This window comes from Amblyomma maculatum, chromosome 5 (genome assembly GCF_055883805.1).
Source record: "Amblyomma maculatum isolate TAMU_Amacu chromosome 5, ASM5588380v1, whole genome shotgun sequence".
Taxonomy (NCBI): Eukaryota; Metazoa; Arthropoda; class Arachnida; order Ixodida; family Ixodidae; genus Amblyomma; species Amblyomma maculatum.
Genome location: NC_139348.1, coordinates 109,291,974 through 109,305,622, shown reverse-complemented (window position 1 = coordinate 109,305,622; position 13,649 = coordinate 109,291,974). Strand labels below are relative to the sequence as shown.

Here is a 13,649-nt window from a genome sequence, read left to right as displayed (position 1 = left end):
ACAGGGAAAGTGGGAAGGCTTCTTTCTGACTGGCGATTTCTCCGGCACTTCCATTGCCACAAAAAAGCGGGACTTCATTCGTTCTACGAAATGCCTCAATACTTTCCTTCATTTTCCCCCTCTCCCGGCCTCTATCCTAGTTGGAGTGGCATTCATTCCCCACCTTATGCATATTGTGCTCAAACTAACAGACTTCTTCTGAAGAAGACTTCCTTCTTGGCGCGTGATAGCCTTAGTTGCTTATGCATCAAAAGCTTCAACACAACAACAAACCCGCTCCTCCTATTATTTGTGGGTATACAAAACACTTCCATGTCGTCGATCAGGCGCGCACACACACACATACACAAGATGGCCTTAATGAAGGTGCAGTTAGCCACATTTTAATCAGCACGCCTATTAATGACCTGCAATTTTGACACAAGGTCGTGAGGCAGGTGCACGTGATAATGATAGGATTTCATACAGAGCTGTCTTTTTTTTAATGAATTTATGAGAGAGACTTGCAGATTACTAAACTCCTTGAAAGATTTCTTGTCCAATCGTTCGTTTCAGGTTCGCCTAGGTTCAACCCTTTCATTTGATTTCATTCAGTAGAACGAAGTACCGCAAGGTTGTATTTTAAGCACTATCCTCTTCATCATAAAAATTAATTCCATTGTTAAAACGTTTCCAAAGTCCATTACGCACTCACTTTATGTCGACGACCTCCAAATACATGCACGACATCCAGTTTATCAGCATGTGAAAAAACAGAAACACCTGACATAAAATAAGTTAGCAACGGGGACAGATAGGAATGAATTTAGGCTCTCTCCGCAAAAAGCAGTAGCGGTTGTTTTCTCAATAAAAAGAGGACTGCAGATTGACCCCACCTTATATCTTATTGAAACCGTATTACCAGTAGAAGAGGAACATGAATTCTTGGGTATAACATTCGACAGAAAACTCACGTTCCTACCCCACATAAACAACCTCAAAAAGAAAACACTGCAGTCTCTTAACATACTGAAAGTGCTGTCAAAGAAACGCTGAAGATCAGATAGAGCATGCCTTATGCAGATCTATCGCCTTCTGGTACGATCCTCTTTGGATTACGGATGCATAGTTTACGGTTCCGCAAAGCCATTATATCTACGAAAACTGGATCATGTGCATAACTCAGGTTTGCAGCTTTCATACAGAGCTTACAGAACATCCCCTATAGCCAGCTTGTATGCAGAAACAAATGAACCCTCACTTGAAAGTAGGCGAACTGCACTGACTTGCACATATGTTCTTAAAATCCGATCTATGCCAAAACACATGTTATCCACTTATAACGGCATGCCCCTCCAGACTACTGTTCAATAACAAACCTCAAGCCATCAAGCAGTTGCTTTTGAGATTTGAACAGGTGTGCCAAAGTCTCGGAATACTTGACACTCTGCCTGACATTGCTCCAAGATACAACTCGCTCCCTCCATGGTACAATTTTCCTGCAATCTGTGACCTCATTCTCACAGTTTCCAAAAACCAAAACCCCACAGCAGCACATTACTAGGAATTTCTTAAACTGCAGGAAGAATACAGCAGCTTCACAGACTTTTATACCGATGCGTCGAAAGCAGCTGTGTACGCTGGAAGTGCAATTGTGCAAGGAGATTCTGAGGAAATAACAAGACTTCCGCATTGTGCATCTATTTGTACTGCTGAATCATACGCCATTTTTGTTGCCGTAGAAAAAAATAATTCAAGAGAACATCACAAACAGCATTATTTACAGACTCCCTAAGCGTTCTTATAGCTCTGAATCCTAGAAAGGCTGTCGCCCTCTTACTCGGAGACATCATATATAATGTAACAGCCATTGCTCGAGGATATAACATAAAATTCTGCTGGGTTCCGAGTCACGTGGGCATTAAAGGCAACGAGAGGGTAGACGCATGTGCGCCAAAGTTAGTGACAAGCAAATGAAAAACATAAACATACCTCACAAAGACTGTATGAATCTTGTACATCGCAAACTAAAAGACAAATGGCAGTCTTCCTGGAATGGTGAAGTGGATAATAAACTACATTTAATAAAGCCCATTTTGGAAGAATGGAAGTCATGCCGGCATCAAGAATGCTCCATAGAAGTAATTTTATGCCATCTCCGCATTGGAGACACACAAACATGACACGGAATTGTCTGTTGACAAAAGAAGACAAACCCCAGTGTGAAACATGCGAGAGGAACTAACTGTTAACCATGTTTTATTGTCGTGCACAGGCATTGAAACACCAAGGAAAATTTTTTACAAAGAACACATTCCTTTTCACCCAAAACTAAATTTAGGAGAGAACGGAGTTGTTGATTTGTCTTGTGTTTTGAGTTTTCTGTAGGAAGCAAATCTTACACAAACTGTAGAATAAATGAAGCGTAATACAAGAACAAATTCCAACCTTGTGCTTGGCGCATCATAGCCTTAGCTGCTTAGGCGCCGTTAAAACCAATACAATACTATACAATCTTCGCCTTTGCAAAATATATTCATGCCGTCTATCTTTCACTGCAGGCTTACCTAAATGCTCTTATGGTTGGGTTGGAGAAAATTACATTGATTTTAAATGTGTGCTAAAGTAGTATTCTAGTTCCTAAAACAACCCCCCCCCCTCCAAAAAAAAACACACCCACAGCAGCACATTATTCAGGAATTCCTTAAACTGCAGAAAGAATAGAGCAGCTTCAGACTTTTATACCGATGGGTCGAAAACAGCTGTGCACGCTGGAAGGGCAGTTGTGCAAGAAGATTCTGAGGAAATAAGACTTCCGCATTGTGCATCTATTTTCACTGCTGAATCATACGCCATTTCTGTTGCCATAGAAAAAATGATAAAAGAACATCACAAACAGCATTATTTACACAGACTCCCTAAGCGTTCTTACAGTTCTGAATCCCAGAAAGGCTGTCGCCCCCTCACTCGGAGACATCATATATAATGTAACAACAGCCCTTGCTCGAGGATATAACATAAAATTCTGCTGGGTTTCGAGTCACACGAGGAAATTTGGAATGCGTCTAGACACTCTTCTACTTCTGTAAAAGGCCTATGTGAGGCCGATTCTTGAATTTGGCTGCATTCTTTTTCTAGCCCCGCAGGGGGGCACCTGTTAAAGCAGGTGTTTGTGTGTACTGTGCGACACCACGGACCCCGAGCACCCACGCTTACCCGTGCGGGGCATTGCCGTGTCTGTGGAAAAGGAGACCCTGATGGTTGAGCCGATGCCGAGTGTTAGGACCTTCAAGGCCCCTCAGCGGCAACACACCACATTGGCCCATGCTTCCCATAGACGGCACCTCCGGGCTGATCCACCCGGGGGAAATCGGCAGTCGCCTATTCCTGTCCTCCCCTTCAGCTTTCACTTTCCTATCTCTTTTCTTGGCACAGTCCTGTGTCTTCCTCCTTTGTTGATTTTTTTTTTCTAACCTTGTGTGGCTGACAAGCCTGAGTTACGCCATGTTTGGTTATAGCTGGGGTGTACAGCTGGCATGGACTGGACTTGGTTACAAGTTCCTGTCCTGCCCCTTGTTGGCTCCATGGTAGGTGGCTGACACCTTGGCCGAACAACACACATATTACATGGCTTCTTCTGCTGTAAAAACTGATCACCTAAACAAAAAAGGCGCACCGAAGACATAGCACAATTCCTGCAAAAACCAAAGTTCCCCAAATACCACGTCGTGCACTCCGAAGCTGAAGGAAAGCCTTCCCGAGCTTTGTCCCCATTTCTAGTATCAAAATGTTTCTCAGATGCCCTTGGTGCAAAATACAGTCACAAAAATAGCAAACGGAGACCTACTGCTTGAATTAAATGACAAAACAGTACGCAAAGCTTCCAAACCTCCACTGCATTGGGGAAGTCGCTGTGACCATCACCGCCCATAGATCTCTGAACACCGTGCGTGGTGTAATCTCTGACTATGACTTCCTTCACATAAGCGAGCAAGAAATGCTAGAAGGCCTTGCAGAACAGAACGTTGTAAATGTCCTCCGAATGAGAGAAAGAACAATTAATCCGCAGCAGTGGATTACTTGGTTGCATATCTATACAGCGGTTCACGGACTACAGGGAGTTACAATCTTTTAAATCTAACTGTTCTTCGTGGTGTTTTACATAAGGATTTCTATATTGGGTATTAGACGACCACAATTTTTGGCATGGCATTTTAAGTGGCACAGGACACCACAATACAGCCACGACGTGCAAACTCGCAGGCTTGTGCAATGTAATGCCCTACCTGTGCCATGTACTACCTGAAATTTTTAAAGAATAACCTGTTAGCCTTCCTTCTGACTTTAATGCCTTAATATGGCGCTGTGAATAACGAATAAGTAAATGAATAAACCACTTTTCATCAGATTGATGAAGGCACTTGTTTCTGTTTATTCACACAATTTACAGTTGCAAAACGAGGACAATTAGTGACTTGCGGCTGTAATACTGCAGACTGCATTTCATAACTTTGTTTTTGCCTGGATTTTGAGTCCAACACGCGGCAGGCGGCTCCAGTCCAAGCTCCGGTCACAGCTTAGTCTCCACTCTTACTCTTTATCGATTTTCATGACCATTTTCACAGCTTGCCATCCATCTTGAGTGAAGTAACACCGCACGAAGTTCATGTCGAAACAGTCATAATAGAGAAACATTCTTCAGTCATTTCGAATACGCTATGAACGTATTCAGCTCTTTGCTCGACTGAATATTCATTGAGAAGCTTCCATTTCATGGTATCAGCTGAATTTTAAGCCCCTGTCAGCCACGTCAACACTTTCATTTTTTCCCCTTAATTAAGCTGCCAATATGGCTGCTGCTTGTCAGACATTTTTCGTTTTTATGGCAAGCCAATGACACTCTGAGCTTGGCATTCTGTCCGACCATTGGTCAGTGATGCTAACTGGCACATCTTTATGTGACAAATGTGTTTCCGTTGTTTCTGGTTCAGAATCTGCAAACAAAGAATTGGAATTCTCAACAGTGCCCTCATGACCTTGGGAGGCAACCGCACTATTGTCAGAAATGCCTAGAGAACCTTTTTCATGTGAGTGATGCATCTCACTCGTATCTGGTTCGGAATTAGTGCCAAACACAACCGATGTCTCACCATTTTCCAGCTGCAGTTACTCAGGCTCCATTGTTTCACTGTGATCATCAGACAACTCTTCCTGATTGGATTGTTCTGGTAGTGCCACCTCATTTATGGTAACTTCATTCCTAGAATTCCAGAATAGCTTCAAGAACTTTCAGCTTCCTCGTGAACGTTGCTGTTGAACCCTCTGATGTATGGTCTACCACATTAGATGCAATAGCTGCTGCCTTCCTGAACTTCTGGTGTGCAGAAATTATTTGATTTTTGCGAGTGCTCACCTACACTGGCCGCTCAACCACAATGATTAGTGGCTGTTATGCCACAAATTTCCGCGTATTGGTCTCAGTACGACCTTTCAGCACATAGGCTTTTGCCAAAGTTTGGAAGATCTGCAGACTTCCGGAGGACAAAAGTACGGTGGCAAGGCAGCAACATAGATTTTTGGAAAGGGGATGTGCAGTGTCCTTTCGCTGCAATGAATTTGCTTACTTCGGTCATTTCTAGCTACAGATGTAGCAAGGTTTGCTTGAACGTGGTCATAAGCGTATGGTGTTAGCAGCCGTGAATATTGTCCACTGGCCTCATCCTCATTCTCCACAACTATTCCCTTTTGAAGCATAACTGTCGCCTTATGTTTTTTTTTACACTTCGTTGAGCATATATAATTGAAATGAACTTTTCAACAAACATCTCAAGAGAGCTGAAGGGTTCAACAAGTTCTTTCAGCTTTGCTTTCATGCTTGCAGCTCGATTATTTGTTGAAATGAAGAAGTTGCCACTCCCATTTCAAGCCCGTTATCCCCTCTGCATGAATGGAGTGCCACTTGGAATCAAAGTATGCCACTACTTCAGCTGCTGCTGACGTCTGCAGCATGCCGTAAAGCTTCTGATAAACAACTTCATTCTTTACGTACACCATGCGCTGCAGGACATCCAGAGCTATGTCCTGCTCTCCTCTTGAAATTCCTAAGTTGTGCATGCTCACTTCCCTGCGAAAGGTCTGTAAAGTGTGAAATGCACATATGTGCAGTAAAGTTGACGAGAGAAGCTCTCACAACGTTTCTTTCTTTTACGTCTTTGCCAGCCATTGTGACTAGCATTGCTTGCCATCTCGGGTTGAGGCTTCTAAAAGTTTCAAAACCCATCGAAGTGTTTCACCGTCTTCTGTTGTTAACAGCCCAAAAGCTACGATTTCACTTTCCACATTGCCATTTTCAACAGTTACCAAAAAGAAGCCCCTGTGGACTCGAGAAGCTTGTGTGAGGCGTCTACAAAGAGCACTTCCGGAAAGCCTTCAAAGAATGTTTTCATTTGCATTTCATCATCCTTAATAGTAAGGAGGTGCTCAATTGATTTTCAGTTCTGAGCCGAAATACGCACAACTTCTGGCAAGTCATTCCTTGTTTTAGCAGTCCTTCCTTTCGCTGCTATATTCGACCGGTATTTCCGTTTTCATTTTGCAATTCTTCTCTTACCATCACCTTGATAGCCCTGAGTCGCAGAAAGTTGCGCACTTTCTCCTGCAACTCAGGTATAAGACGCCTTTCTTGGGGCAGGTGCGTGAACAGTTCTTCACTGATGGCGTGATTGCGTTGGAGGTTCAGAGAGCGAACTTCAAGATGAGTGCCTTTCTTGCTTGCAGCCATATAAATGCTTAATGTGAAGTCTTGCTTGAATGTCCTGCAATAAGGAAAAACAATAAACAAAATGAGTGATAATATTATCATATTAGCAATCAAGACGGAGCATACTGAGCTTAAGGGGAGAATACATCGCAAAAAAGTAAGAAACATCCGGAACAGCACACAACAAACATGTAACGATACTATTCCTAACCATACAAAGTTTGCGATCAAGAATAAGTGCAGGCCATGAATGGTAGACTGCGCTCAGCTACTTGAACCATGGAGCTACTGGAACCAGGGGCCCGTCCATTAAAATGGGAGGGGTAGAACAGCAGAAATGCATTAAAATGGGAGCAGACTATGCCACTTTTAATAATGATAGGCCTGTCCGACTCGTTTGAACTTACTGTGCCAGTTCAAGGAATGTAGTATATTTGATTTAGTTTAGCCAGTGCAGTGGCGTAGTGCCAATTTAACATCTGAACACCCTGAACGGACAGTGTACAGTCTCGTGCGATTTGAAACTTATCACGTTCGTTACGGCGAAACGGATCAAGAAATGTTTTCGCGACGCCTGTGCACGACACCTGTCAGTGCATGCGTCAATCCGGCAAATGTCAGCACGGCCGGACGCCGTCAGTTATCCCATGATAACGAACAGCCAATGAGAGGCGAGGGCCGTGAGAAATTTAGGAGCTAAACTATCACGACTACCGAGAGAATAACGACTCTCTAAATTTAAAGAACATGGCCACGAACAGCCACGAGTTGGGGCGAAAAAAATCACTTACCTATAAGACTGAACATACCGTAATATATCTGAGCTCCAAAGGAATGTAAATAAAGTATAGTCAAAACCCGCGCCGCCGGTGTAACCCAAGGACGGACACATCGTCGCCGTCAACCCGTCTGGCAGCAGTCCGAAGCTCAAGGAAGAGGGCGGACAGTCTTTGCCGAACCTTATCTCCGCGGCATGTCCAAGCCACGAATCCACCTGGGGTATTCGAACGCATGGAACGCATACAAGCACATATGCACGAGGCGGCAGATTTCGGAGAGTATGGTATGCGGTGGAGCTCCAGCGTCGACGTCGAAAAGCAGAATAGCGACGATGTTCGCCTGGACCACGAACAGAGTCTGCAGCAGAGTGGTGTAGAGGACGTCGGTAAATATAGGAGCCAGGAGGGGAAGAATATTGCGGCCTAAGCCAGGAGAGAAGAGCTTGAGGATGCCAGAGACATCGTCGTATCGTAGGAAGTTGATACATTTGCTCAACTTGAACAGCGGCAGAACGCAGAGCGACTGAAAAATTTTGGACATCTGCCGCAGTTAAGACCAAACCACGTGAGTGTCCGAGTAGTGATGATCGTTGAGCAGGAAGTTGAAGTGAGGCTCCACTACAGGTAGTAAGGAGTATTTAAAATCACGATGGCGACACCGAACGCAGAACAAATCAAGAAACAGGCAGGTGACATGACGTCCAACTGCAAAGCCGCACTTGTCAAGGTCTCTCTGATGCGACGACGGCGCTTGTGCAGAGGCCACATTGGCGGTCGCTGGTGAAGACCTGTGATCTGATGAGCTGTGATGTAATGATCTGCAAAATGATTTACGCGATGAACACTTGCGAGTTGATGACTGGTGAGCTTATGGCCTGCTCTACTTTGGGATCACGACCATGCGGCAGGGCCAGCTGCGGCCGTGTCCGTGACTTGTCTTTCCTTCAGCGCCAGCGCTTTTTTCGGCGGCCATGCACTTGGATTAATCAACGCCGTACTGCAGAGCCGCGTCGCCACATCCGGAATCGTCCATTTCTCGGCTTTTCAACCTTAGAAGCAAGGCAAAATCCTTTCTTGCCAAAGCTAGGCTTCAATGCCCTCGAAGTAATGTAGATTTGCCTAACAGGTCTGCCGTTGTCTTGTTCGTCTTGGCCAAGTTCTCAAGAGTAAAACACTTGCCACGTCTCTACACGCAATCTGTGTAAAACTTCTGTCTGACTTGCGCACGTATTACGAAGAGGTGTTACACCTGAACGCAAAACCGCACTCGCCACAGAGCTGAGTAGGTCGCTCAGTGAGTGTGACAAAGAAGACAGTTTCCAAGGGACAAAAAATTAAAATGCGAAGGCTTCTGACCGGCGATTTAATCGCCACTTCCGCTGCCGAAATGAAGCACGACTTAATTCGCTCCGCGAAACGTTTCCACACTGTCGTTCATTTCCCTCCTCCCAGTCTGCAGCCTAGTTGGAGTTGCCTTCATTCCCCACTTTATGCATCTTGTACTCAAACTAACAGACTTCCTTCTGAAGATATCGTCTACTTATATTTTTTCCATACACAAACCTGTTCCGCCATTATTAGTAGGTATACAAAACCATGGCGTCGACCAGGCGCGCGCACATACATATACAAGAAGGCGGTAATGAAGGCGTATTTAGTTCCATTTTTACCAGCGCGCCTACTATTAACCTGCGGTTTCGAGACAAGGTCGTGACGCAGGTACATGTGATAGTGGTAGGATTTCATAAAGAGCTGGTCTTTTTCTTATACGTTTATGAGATAGATCTGTTTAATTGAATTTGATATTTGGCACTGTCAATTCACACTTCACATTTTAATAATAGGACCCTATCGGTTAGGGAATAGGGTCTTGCACCCTGCTATTACCTTATTCCTCTAACAGATAGGGTCCAAAAGGCCGTATCTTGCCAGTCGTTCAGCAGTGCCAAGCGGGATAGCTGCCTTGGGAAATAGAATGCGCAACACACGCCCGATTAGGTGCCCGTCACCGAAGGCCGGCGTCCGTACAAACCGAAGGTCACGTGACCAAATGTGGTAGCGCACGCTCTCGCTCTGCAAAATATCGCTCAGTGGCGCTGAACTAGATGCGCTACCATACACCGGCTCTGATTATAGTCGGTAAAGCTTAAATATCATCGTCACCATCGTTCCGTGTGTGCTACCACAGACGTATAGTGCCGGGTGCCCCACCCCGACAGCTAGTGCATTGTGTCGCTCGCGCGATCTATCTGCAACAGGACGCTACGTGAACGCGGCTTTGCATAGGAGGTATTCACTGAGGTCGTACTACCAGATGGCGCGAGCATCATCCCGCCTCGTCCGCATGTCGGAGGTCGCCGGTGGCATCGGCGCTCGTCGGCTCGCGCAGTTTCAGGTTCGCTGTCAGGTGCCCGCCGTATATTGGAAAAGATTCGTAAACTTTTATTAAGCTGGTAAATATGTCTACATCCACTTTTCTTTGTTGAGTCCTTTATGCGCATGGAGTCTGCAGCGATATTTGATGCTCCGGGACATAACACGCTGTTTAGTGTTGCACCTAGGCATCACCCGTGCAACAGCTCGACAGTAAAAGTGGCCGGTTACCCATTTCGCGAAAAACTACTTGCAGCTCGTTAAACTCGTTGTTAGCTGCCACTGAGGCAGAACACATCTTGAAAAGACAGCGAGCGCATTAAATTCCCCAATTCTAAAGCTGGCATGGCGGCGAAACGTACACTTCTAGTGGCGGTAGTCGGCAGACTGCCGAAGCTTCCACAGGCGCTTTTCCAGCAGTAAAGCGAATCAATGCAGTTGCTTAATTTGGATTACAGAAAGTCGAGAAAAAACGTACTATCACGCACTCTCAGAATAAACGGCACACCTAGAGAGCATGTTTTACAAATTTAGTATCGGCTACGTAGCTCTGCTTGAGATGCACATAACCCATGGAACCTAAGTTCGCAACAGCGCAATGTGCAGCGATAACGCTTGATAAAGTTGTAACATGTCACTTGCAAGTCGGAGGAGGTGACAGCGTTAGCTAAGCGAACAGACACGTCGCAATATGCTCACCTCTAAAAACGGCACGCCGGTCATCGACACCCACAGGCACGTATGGCTCTTGGCTTCGCTTTCTTGCCAAAAATTAAAACACATTCATGGCTTAGTACGTTTTAATTTCTTCACCTATCGCAAAACTTAAGACCGCACTTTACATGGCAGGCACCGATGTCAGGGCATTCAACGCGAAGCAGTGGTCTTGTAGTACACGAAACACCTCGACGAAGTTACCGCGGTCGTACGAGCCGGTGTTTTCACAGTCAAATATTTTGTCCAGACAGTCGTTTTTCTTGTTCCACGAAGTCCACGGGTGTATATCCACTCGCTCGCATGGTTTTCGCTGGCGCACGCAGAAATTCTGTAAAGGCGTGAAAGGCTTACCCCACGGATCAGAACGAGTTGAATACTGCGGTTGAGTGTGGCGCCCACACACACGACCACGCGTATGGCGAATTCTGCGCTGGCCGCTAGCGCCCCTAGTGGATGACGTCACGTGTATACCTCCTGTAGGGACCGGACAGCTGAACGAGTGGCGCCGCCTCTCTGCGCATCACTCGTTGTTGGCATGCGCCGGCCTCAGCCGGCATGCCCATTGGAGAGCGCTGTTTGTCGTTGGTTTGTGTGGAAATTGGAAATCCTAATGTTTAGATGATGTTGTGCGGGAGAGCAGAAAGTTGGGCTAGCTGTGTGAATATGTCCGGTGAAACAAAGTCTGGCCAAACAAGGCTGGCGAAACGTAGTGCGTTCTTGGCTGCACTGGCAGCTACGTGAACTCGTCGGACGCTTTTACGTCGATTTATTTCTACGGGTTTCCACACAAGCATTAGTGGCGGGTCACCTAAGCACGGTTCTTTGAAAGACAGAGGCATGCATCTACGTATTTGGTTACTGTGTGGTTGTGGAAAGTGCCGGATGTTTAAATTCATCGAATATTTTAGGGGAAACCCCCAAGGTGGAGTAAATTTGTAATAAGGGAGTAATTGCTCCTTATCATCTACCCAAGCACAGCCATAAGGCTACAAAGTAAAACTATACAGCTTCCTCAGAAACTTCGTAGTTAAAGAAAAATTCGTCCTGATCCGGGAATCAAACCCGGGACCACTGCCTTTTCGGTGCAGTCGCTCTACCGACTGAGCTAACCAGGACGGTCACAAGATCAGACGGTATTGCGAGAGCGAATTGATCTATAACTCGCAGTGGAAATTGTGTTGATCAAATATTTTAGGGGAAACCCCCAAGGTGGAGTAAATTTGTAATAAGGAAATAATTACTCCCTAATTACTTACAACGCCTGGTACACAAACTACGCTAGAACAGGCCACAATTTTGGGAGAAAATTTTTGCTAAGTGTCCAGATCATCCAATTACACACACACTATCACTGAGCAGAAAAATATAGCAGAAAAACAGACTTCCTTTTAGAGCAGGCACTTATGACGAGTACAATTAGCTGATTACTTTACAAGAAATAAACAGTGTTATCTTCAGGGAAAAAAGCAGCATCGGGCCCAGACAATGTACACTAGGCCATGCTTGACCACCTTTCTGAACCAGCAGTTGAAGCGCTGTTGAAATTGTTTAATAAAATATGGATAACCGGCAAGATACCTGAGGCATGAAAGAAGCAGTTGTAGTACTCTTCCTTAATAGTCCTACCAGTTAAAGGCCAATAGCACTCACCAGTTGCATAGGCAAATCATTCGAAAGCATTGCAAACATCAGACTAACCTTCATACTTCAGTCCCAACAACTATTATACGTACATCAGTGTGAATATAAAACAGCCTGTTCAACTACAGATCACCTTGTCCGTCTCGAGAACACTATAGGAAGCGTTCATTAACAACCAACACAGTATCGGAGTCTTCTTCTACTTGGAGAGGGCTTGCGATACCACGTGGAGATTCGGTACCCTCCGTGACCTAGCGGACCAAGGTATTCGTGGCAGGATGCTGAGCTGTTTGGGCTATTTCCTAACAAAACCGCACGTTCAAGAGTCCGCCTAGGCGCTACTTTCTTAAACAAGTTTACGGTGTATACCCCAGGGGTGCATCCTCAGTACAACCCTCTTCGTAGTTAAAATGAACTCAATAGCAAAGGTCATTCCTAAATCCATATTGTACTCAGTGCGCGTAGATGATCTGCAAATAATGTGCACCTCCTCCAATATATCTAGTTGTGAACGACACATACAAATTACAATAAATAAACTGGCAGCCTGGGCAGATAAAAATGAATTTATATTTTCTACTCACAAAACTGTAGCGGTTCTATTCTCTTTGAGACAAGGCCTACAGGCTTACCCCACACTACATCTTAACCAAACCGCAATGCCACTCAAACAAGAACACAAATTTTTAGGCGTCACTCTTGATAAAAACTAACATTTTTACCACACATAAACAACCTAAAGAAATAAGCGTCCCAGGCCTTCAAAGTCCTAAAGCTACTGTCACGGAAACATTGGGGGTTCTGACAAGGCATGCTTATTACATATCTATCGTTCGCTCATTCGTTTCAAATTAGACTAAATCGTATATGGCTCGGCAGGGCCATCCTACGTAAAACGACTAGATTCAGTGCATAATCTTGGTTTACAGTTATCTTCCGGTGCTTATAGAACATCCCCAATAGCCAGCCTCTATGTGGAAACCGATGAACATTCCTTAGAAGATGGAAGAACGGCACTAACTTGTACATAGGTCCTTAAACTCCGCTCCCAACCTAAACACCTCTGTCACTCACTAGTCACAAAATGTCCATACAGGATTCTCTTCGGCAACAAGCCCCATGTAATAAAACCACTTCTGCGTTTCGAAGAAAAAATGCCAGGACCTGAACAGAATGAGTGAAATTTCAGCTATTGCTCCAAGGCAAACACCACTACCACCATGGTACACCTTCCCCAATGTTTGTGACCTCATACTAACAAATTTCCGGAGTCCTCGCTACGGCGTCTCTCATAGCCTGAGTCGCTTTGGGACGTTAAATCCCACAAACCAAATCAAATCATACTAACAAAATTTCAGAAAGCGCAGACACTACATGAGCTCATAATACAATACCTGGTC

The 13,649-nt window shown here is 45.0% G+C and overlaps 1 protein-coding gene and 1 non-coding gene across 2 annotated transcripts in view; one reads left to right on the top strand and one right to left on the bottom strand.

The window, feature by feature from the left end:
* The window catches only part of LOC146189209 (cytosolic endo-beta-N-acetylglucosaminidase-like), an 83,597-nt gene that overhangs the window by 17,100 nt on the left and 52,848 nt on the right, over positions 1 to 13,649 (top strand). The window lies entirely within an intron of this gene.
* TRNAF-GAA (transfer RNA phenylalanine (anticodon GAA)) lies at positions 11,650 to 11,723 on the bottom strand. Its single transcript has one exon. It is a non-coding gene; the product is annotated as a tRNA-Phe (tRNA).